The sequence below is a fragment of the Rutidosis leptorrhynchoides genome, chromosome 1, assembly GCF_046630445.1.
Source record: "Rutidosis leptorrhynchoides isolate AG116_Rl617_1_P2 chromosome 1, CSIRO_AGI_Rlap_v1, whole genome shotgun sequence".
NCBI classification, from domain to species: Eukaryota; Viridiplantae; Streptophyta; class Magnoliopsida; order Asterales; family Asteraceae; genus Rutidosis; species Rutidosis leptorrhynchoides.
Window position 1 is genome coordinate 212,169,009 of NC_092333.1, and position 10,080 is coordinate 212,179,088.

Consider the following 10,080-nt stretch of genomic DNA (forward strand, 5'->3'; position numbering starts at 1 on the left):
CTGGAAGATGACATGCTTTTCCGTAAACGAGTTTAAAAGGTGTGGTTCCAATTGGAGTTATGTAGGTTGTTCTAAAAGTCCAGAGTGCATCCTCCAATTTCATGGACCATTCCTTCGGATTTGATCCTACGGTTTTCTCTAGAATACGTTTTAAAGCTCGGTTGGTATTTTCAACTTGTCCACTTGTTTGTGGATGATAAGCGGTGGAGATTTTATGAGTTACTCCATATCTTTTAAGAACTTTCTCAAGTTGATTGTTACAAAAATGAGTACCTCGATCACTTATTAAAGCTTTCGGTGTTCCGAACCTTGCAAAAAGACGTTTTAAAAAGTTGACTACAACTCGTGCATCGTTAGTCGGGAGAGCTTGTGCTTCCGCCCATTTAGATACATAATCAATGGCAACGAGAATGTAGAGATTATTATGAGATTTTGGAAATGGACCCATAAAGTCAATACCCCAAATGTCAAATACTTCACATACTTGAATGACATTTTGTGGCATTTCATCACGTTGACTTATTTTTCCGGCCCTTTGACAAGCATCACAGGATTTACAAAGAAGGTGTGCGTCTTTGAAAATTGTAGGCCAATAGAATCCAGCATCGTAAACTTTTCTTGCTGTGAGTTGAGGCCCATAATGCCCTCCTGTTGGTCCTGTGTGACAATGATTTAAGATTTTTCTAGCTTCATCTCCGAATACACATCGGCGTATTATTCCATCGGGACAACTTTTAAACAAATGTGGATCTTCCCAAAAATAGTGTTTTATATCACTAAAGAATTTCTTTCGTTTTTGGTACGATAATCCTTTTTCAAGGAATCCATATACTAAGAAGTTTGCATAGTATGCAAACCATGGAATTTCATTATAATCTATCTTCAATAGATATTCATCAGGAAAGTTGTCTTGTATGGCCGATTCATTTAGAACTTCTAATTCAGGATTTTTAAGACGAGAAAGATGATCAGCGGCGAGATTTTCTGCTCCCTTTTTATCTCGGATTTCAATATCGAACTCTTGTAAGAGTAAGATCCAATGGATTAATCTTGGTTTAGCATCTTGTTTCGAAAATAGGTATCTAAGAGCAGAATAGTCGGTATAGACCACCGTTTTAGCTAGAACGAGATATGAACGAAATTTATCAAAAGAAAAGACAAGAGCAAGGAGTTCTTTTTCAGTAGTTGTGTAATTCGTTTGTACTCCTTGTAACGTCTTACTAGCATAATATATAGGTTGAAATCGTTTTTCAATCCTTTGTCCTAAAACGGCTCCCATTGCAAAATCACTTGCATCGCACATAAGTTCAAACGGTAGATTCCAATTTGGAGTTATCATGATCGGTGCATTAGTGAGTTTTTCTTTAAGAATATTAAAAGATTTGATGCATTCATCCGAAAAGATGAATGGAGCATCCTTTTCTAGGAGTTTATTCATAGGAGTGGCAATTTTAGAAAAATCTTTTATGAAACGTCGGTAAAAATCGAAATGCCCTAGAAAACTCCTAACTCCTCTAACATTAGTGGGATGTGGAAGTTTAGCAATTACATCTACTTTAGCTCTATCCACTTCAATTCCTTCCTTTGAAATTTTATGACCAAGAACGATGCCTTCTTTAACCATGAAATGGCATTTCTCCCAATTAAGTACTAGATTTGATTGTTCGCATCTAATAAGCATTCGTTCAAGATTAACTAGACATGTTTCAAAAGTATCACCGAAGACTGAAAAGTCATCCATGAAAACTTCCATGCATTCTTCTATCATGTCGTGAAAAATCGCCATCATGCACCTTTGAAAGGTTACAGGGGCGTTGCAAAGTCCAAATGGCATGCGTTTGTAAGCAAAAGTACCATAAGGGCACGTAAACGTGGTTTTCTCTTGGTCCTCGGGTGCTATTGGAATTTGAAAATATCTGAAAAAACCGTCAAGAAAATAATAGTAACTATTTACGGCTAATCTTTCCAACATTTGATCAATGAAAGGTAAGGGAAAGTGATCTTTTCTGGTGACGTCATTTCATTTTCTATAATCAATACAAACATGCCATCCTGTTACAGTCCTAGTAGGAATAAGCTCATTTTTCTCATTTGTGATGACAGTCATGCCACCCTTCTTAGGTACCTATTGAACTGGGCTTACCCATGGACTATCAGAGATTGGATAAATTAAACCTGCATCTAGCAGTTTAATAATTTCTTTTTTTAACAACATCTTGCATATTAGGATTTAGTCTTCTTTGGCATTGCACATACGTTTTATGACCTTCTTCTATAAGGATTTTATGTGTGCAATACGAAGGACTTATTCCTTTAATGTCATGAATCTTCCATGCAATAGCTGGTTTATGAGCTTTTAGCACAGAAATGAGTTGAGATTTTTCATTTTCAGTAAGAGAAGACGATATTATTACAGGTAATTCAGATTCACCATGTAAATAAGCATATTCTAAATGGTTTAGAAGTGGCTTTAATTCTAATGTCGGTGGTTCTTCTATCGATGATTTATATCGATATTTGTCTTCCTCTTTTAGCATTTGAATTTCTTCTGTTGTTGGTTCATATCCATTAGCTATAAGTGCGGCTAACATTTCAACTTCATCAATTGGTTCAGTTCCTTCTCCTAAAGAACATTCTCCTGTTCCTTGTAATTCTGGAAATTCTTCTAACAATTCTGCATGTGAATCTATAGTTTGAATATAATAACATGTATCATCTGCAGATTGCGGTTGTTGCATTGCTCTATCAACTGAAAAGGTAACACTCTCGTCCTCTATACTTAGGGTCAGTTTCTTACCAAACACGTCTATTATTGCTTTAGCCGTGTTTAAGAATGGTCTTCCTAATATGAGAGGAACTCGAGAATCTTCTTCCATGTCCAAAATAACAAAATCTACTGGAAATACTAAAGTACCAAATTTAACTAGCATGTTCTCCATTATCCCTCTAGGATATTTTACTGATCGATCGGCTAGTTGTATGCTTATTCGTGTTGGTTTCAATTCTCCAAGGTCTAGTTTAGCGTATAGTGAATACGGCATTAAATTTATACTAGCACCTAAGTCTGCCAATGCTTTTATTGAACTAAGACTACCCAGAAAACATGGAATCGTGAAACTTCCTGGATCTGATAATTTTTCTGGTATCTTATTCAACAGCACTGCAGAACAATTAGCATTCATAGTAACAGCTGAGAGTTCTTCCATTTTCTTTCTATTTGTGATTAGATCTTTCAGAAATTTAGCATATCTAGGCATTCCTGAAATCACATCAATGAAAGGAAGATTTACATTTATTTGTTTAAACATATCCAAGAATTTGGATTGCTCGGCTTCAAGTCTCTCTTTTCTCATTTTACTCAGGTAAGGAAGTGGTGGTTGGTATGGTTTAATATAAGGTTTAGCCTTAATTGTGTTATCTTCATTAACCTTTTCAACTACCAGCTCTGTTTCCTTATCTTGCTCAGATTGTGGTTCTTGTGAAGTAGGAATAGTGTCCTCAGAAATTACAGGTATTTCAGGTGGTTTAAGTGTAATACCACTTCTTGTGGTAATGGCTTTAGCTATTTCATTCCTGGGGTTAGCATTTGTATCACTAGGTAGACTTCCCGGTTTTCTTTCACCTATTAACCTTGCTAGGTTGCTTACTTCTTGTTCCAAATTTTGAATAGAAGCTTGTTGATTTCTAAATGCTTGAGCATTTTGTTCATTGGTTTGTTTCTGAGAAGTTAAAAACTGAGTTTGAGATTCAACTAGCTTCGACATCATGTCTTCTAAATTTGGCTTTTTATCATCGGTTTGTGGTGGTTTATTTTGAAAAATAGGTCTTTGCTGATTGTAAGTATTATTGGATACTTGTTGATTACTAGGACCTTGTTGGTTGTTGTATGGAACCTTTCGGTTATAATTCTGGTTTTGATTGTAGATTGGTCTTGGCAGTTGATAATTATTCTGATAATTATTTCCAGGCCTTTGGTTTATGTATGAAACATTCTCTCTTTGTTCCATTGTTAGTTCAATACTGAGACAATCTTTTGTCAAATGTGGTCCTCCACACTGCTCACAACTAATTCGTATTGAGTGGATATCTTTAGTCATCTTTTCCATTCGTCTCTCGACAGCATCTATCTTTGCGGAAATGGAATCGAAGTCATGGCTAGAATTGGCTCTAACTGCTTTAGATGATCTAACGATATCTTTTTCTTGGTGCCACTCATGTGAGTGGGAAGCAGTGTTATCAATAATTTTGTACAGTAGTGTAGTTTTTAGTAAGTCCGGTTCGTCCACCGGGAACTCGCCAAGTTTAACGATATATTTTTAACAAATTTAATAATATATATATATATATATATATATGTAGTATTATTATTATAAAAAGGGGGTTTTTACCGTTTAATGACCGGTTTGTCGATTTTAAAACTTAAGTCGCAGTTAAAACCTAATGTAAAATATTAAATATAAAATTTTTGAAGACATGTAATCTTGATTTACATGAAGTTGGACGTCTACGGTTAAGTCAACTAAATGAATTAGAAGAATTAAGACATGAAGCATATGAAAATTCGTTAATCTATAAAGAAAGAACAAAGAAATGGCATGATAAAAGAATTACAAGTTCAAAAGAATTTAAAGAAGGAGACAGAGTTCTTCTTTTCAATTCACGATTTAAGCTATTTCCTGGAAAATTGAAATCAAGATGGTCTGGACCATTCATAGTTAAAAGAGTTTTCCCATACGGAACAATAGAGTTAATAAATTCAAATGGGATTGAATTTAAAGTTAATGGTCACAGAGTTAAACATTACATACATGGTCCGATGAAAGTTGACAATGAAGTCAATCATAATTTCACCACTCAAGAAAACCCTCAAAATGAAAACATGAATATGTTATCAACAACATATGAAAAATCAAAATTGGAAAATAGGGAGGATTCAAATTGGAGTGATGAAGAAGAATTCTTATACAAACCTCCCATTCCAAGAAACGAAGAAAAATGTGAACAAGAAGTTCAAATAGAAGTGAAAGAACCAAGAAAAGAACACCCGAAAAAGGTCTTAATACAAAGGCCTGGAAATAATTATCAGAATAATTATCAACTGCCAAGACCAATCTACAATCAAAACCAGAATTATAAACGAAATGTTCCATACAACAACCAACAAGGTCCTAGTAATCAACAAGTATCCAATAATACTTACAATCAGCAAAGACCTATTTTTCAAAATAAACCACCACAAACCGATGATAAAAAGCCAAATTTAGAAGACATGATGTCGAAGCTAGTTGAATCTCAAACTCAGTTTTTTACATCTCAGAAACAAACCAATGAACAAAATGCTCAAGCATTTAGAAATCAACAAGCTTGTATTCAAAATTTGGAACAAGAAGTAAGCAACCTAGCAAGGTTAATAGGTGAAAGAAAACCGGGAAGTCTACCTAGTGATATAAATGCTAACCCCAGGAATGAAATAGCTAAAGTCATTACCACAAGAAGTGGTATTACACTTAAACCACCTGAAATACCTGTAATTTCTGAGGACATTATTCCTACTTCATAAGAACCACAATCTGAGCAAGATAAGGAAACAGAACACGTATTTGAAAAGGTTAATGAAGATAACACAATTAAGGCTAAACCTTATGTTAAACCATACCAACTACCACTTCCTTACCCGTGTAAAATGAGAAAAGAGAGACTTGAAGCCGAGAAATCCAAATTCTTGGATATGTTTAAACAAATAAATGTAAATCTTCCTTTCATTGATGTGATTTCAGGAATGCCTAGATATGCTAAATTTTTGAAAGATCAAATCACAAATAGAAAGAAAATGGAAGAACTCTCGGCTGTTACTATGAATGCTAATTGTTATGCAGTGCTGTTGAATAAGATACCAGAAAAATTATTAGATCCAGGAAGTTTCACGATTCCATGTTTTCTGGGTAGTCTTAGTTCAATAGAAGCATTGGCAGACTTAGGTGCTAGTATGCAGCGGCGCCAAAAATACTTGATATGCGTAGAGGTGTATACAAAATAGTTATATTTTTACAAGGAAATACTATTAAATACGATACAATTTTACACAAGTTATTTATTTATTTATAGAGTGGATATACCTAAACCTTGCTACAACACTTATAGGCAGTGCACCTAATCGTACAGTAGTGTAGTTTTTAGTAAGTCCGGTTCGTCCACAGGGAACTTGCCAAGTTTAACGCTATATTTTTAACAAATTTAATAATATATATATGTAGTATTATTATTATAAAAGGGGGGTTTTTACCGTTTAATGACCGGTTTGTCAATTTTAAAACTTAAGTCGCAGTTAAAACCTAATGTAAAATATTAAATATATAAAAGACTTAATTTAAAGCGTAAAGTAAATAACAATAATGAAATTGCGATAAATAAAAGTGCGATAAATAAAATTGCGATAAAATAAAAGTACGATAATTAAAAGTGCAATTAAATAAAATGACAGTAAAAAAAAGTGCGATAATTAAAAGTGCAATTAAATATGAAATAAAGGAATTATGCTTATTTAAACTTCCGTAATCATGATGTTTGACGTGTTGATTTTAGTTTATTACCATGGGTTAATTTTCCTTTGTCCTGGATTATTCAATATGTCCATACGGATTTGTCCATAATAGTCCATCAGTCATAATCATAAAATGCAGAAATCTTCGTCAAATTATTCTTATTCCCGAAGTCAAATATTCCAACTAATTGGGGATTCGAATTGTAACAAGGTCTTAATACTTTGTTTAATGAATACACCAGGTTATCGACTACGTGTAGTCCAAGGTTTTACTACTTTGTTAACAATTACACCAATTACCCTTGAATGTAATCCACCCCTGTTTCAACTAGTCCATTAACTATTAATCCAGTTCCGTGTCCGGTCAAATGAATAATTATTGGTATTTATAGATAACCCGCCCACCGTACCCAATCAAGCGTATGTGGTTATATATAAATACATCAAATTATAAGTCTATATATTAAATAAACGAGGTATCGTTAAGTTAATATAAAACCCATTAATAGCCTAAAGTCTAATTTCCACAAGTGTCATTCTTTTATCCAAACCCCAATTATGGTCCAAAGCCCAATTACCCAATTTTAATATTTAGCCCAACATCACGATTACTTCGGCTTAAATAAGCATAATAATAACTTAGCTACGAGACATTAATTTAAAACGGTTGAACATAACTTACAATGATTAAAATAGCGTAGCGTTACACGGACAGAATTTCGACTTACACCCTTACAACATTCGCTAACATACCCTTATTATTAGAATTAAAATTAAAATTAAAATTAAAATTATAAATGATATATATATATATATATATATATATATATATATATATATATATATATATATATATACGTTGATAGATAGGAAGAGAAAAAGATGTGATGTTGTTCAACCAAACTGCGAAATTTATAGGGATGTGGCCAGTTACTATTCACCATGCGATCGCATGGTTTTATAACTGCCAGGCCATGCGATCGCATGGCCTGCTTTTCCAGCTCACGTGAGCTTGTTTGCTTCTTGCCGACGGTTTATAAATATATATATAATATATAAATAATTTTAAGAATTATTTAAATATTATATTATATTTATATGCATAGTTGACTCGTAATTTTTAATCCATTGCGTCGAGCGTTGAGAGTTGACTTTGGTCCCGGTTCCGGATTTTCGAACGTCCTTGCGTACAATTTAATATCTTGTATTTTGCGTTTTGTGTCTTGTACTCTTGTAATTTTGAGACGTTTCTCATCAATAATTGGAACCACTTTGATTGTAATTTGTACTTTTTAGCTTTTTGGTCGTTTGCGTCTTCAATTCGTCGAATCTGTCTTTTGTCTTCACCTTTTATTATTTAAACGAATATCACTTGTAAATAGAACAATTGCAACTAAAAGCTTGTCTTTCTTGAGGGATAATGCTATGAAATATATGTTCGTTTTTAGCATTATCACCTACTATTGAGTTCCCCGAACTCGTAGGATTTCATGTCCAAGAAAATGAACATGTGGGACAATTTTGGGTTCTTTGAAAACACGAAATATACCATAAAATACCAAGCCAATTTTCAGAATAAAGGTTTTGGCCGAATTTTCAATTGTTTTTCTACTTTTTTATATTTTTAAACTAACTTTTCTATTTTTTTTATTTTACCCCTAATTTTTTCATTTTTTTTTACGACCAAAACCCGTGAAACGTCAAGTCTTTTTAAATCAAAACTAATATGATGATGATTCCATTAACAACCAACCCGAGAGATTTTATATCCCCCATCCCACACTTGAGATCAAGTAATGTCCCCATCACTTGAGATCAAAAACAGATTAAAATCGAAAGGGTAAGAAAAATAAAAAAACTTATCGAGTTAACCACTGATCGTGGAATGATAGTGACAGATGGCGCTGAACTTACTGCCAGCATAAGAACATCGTCCATTCCCGATCCTTACACCAATATCATCACTCATGCGGTTTTGCTGAACTTAATGCCAGACTTGAAAAATCGTTTCACCAACAAACCTAAGAAAATAAAAACAAACGAACTACATAAACGGGACAAGGTGGCATCACCCGATGCTTAAACGCCTTGTCCCTCAAATAAGTTTCAAAGTACATAAACAGAAAATAAAATTATTCAAGTACAGACCAAATGAAAAGGAAATAGTTTCAAATAAATACAACATAAACATGCTCAACAATCAATCATTCCTCGGCCACAAGTCTCTGAACGGGTCCCAATCTACACCATAAGTATCCTGAAAAGCTCGGTACGGGTCATATGAAGGATCTGGCCTCGAAGGAGTAACTGATGTATAATCAGGGATCGTAGTACGCGTCAGAATATACGCCTCCGGATTTTGACGCATCTGTCGCTGAATTTGTCTCTGATGAACCTCCCACTGATTGTGGGCCCGAATTCCCCTAACATCATACTCTACCCTGTCAACACGCTCACCCAAACGACCCATCTCCGTTCCGAACTGTCCCAGCGCCGTGTTAATCGCACCATAACTATTCTGGTGCCAGACCCGCATATCCTCGTTATGCCTGCGCTGCTCCTCTAACATCCGCTGATTATGCTCAACCTGAGCATCATACGCTGACCGGCTATCCCTAAACAATAGATGAAGACCATCTACACTGTTAACCAATGAATTCCAACTCTCTTCACCAAATGTCCACATACCCTGTACGTTCGCAGCACTCGAGCTACCTGCCTCATACGTGGATCGACTAATACCACGTCCACGACCACGTCCAGCCCCATCTCCTGGTTGTTGTTGTTGTTGTTGTTTCTCATCATCCACCAAAACCCAACCTTGTGGACCTCTTTGGATAAACTCAGCTTTCGAGAAAAACGGAATATTAGTGGGCATCGCCTCAACTCCCACTATATCACACCTACTAGTCGGAACAGAAAACGCCCGAGCAAACCTAGTAACCAAATGCCCACCTAACCATGGGTGTTCTATTCGTTTATCTATGCCAATCTCTTAAAACCATGCTCCTAATATACACGGGACGTCAATCCGTTCTCTCAACTTAATCTGTTGAAGAATCCAAAGATCCCTTCGCTGAATCTTGTTCGCATTTCCTCTAGCCATGAACATAGTAGCAATCATCTTGAAAATAATCCGATCCTCCAGAAGTCAAAGCATTGACTGAACACTCCGACTTGAACTAAACGGACCCGCAGTATCTTTCGCCACTGTTGGCCAATATTCACTCTCACTAAAAGGTTCCTGCCCAAACACTCTACACTGAATCAAAACCCACTTTAAATCGTTGTCATTTAACTCGGGATACAAATCTAACGCCCGAGCTACCCCAATCTTACTCATGTTCCGCTCTAACCCGCCTAATCTGAATGTCAAGAAATCTGCCTCGGTCGAAGAGGCTCGCGGTCGACAACTCACTGTTGAAAAGAACTCGATAGTCAACTGTTCAAAAACATCTTCACGTATCTCAAAAAGCCTTTCATACGGCCTCAGCTCTTGCCCCGCATATGTTACCCACAAATACTGACGCAATCTCCTT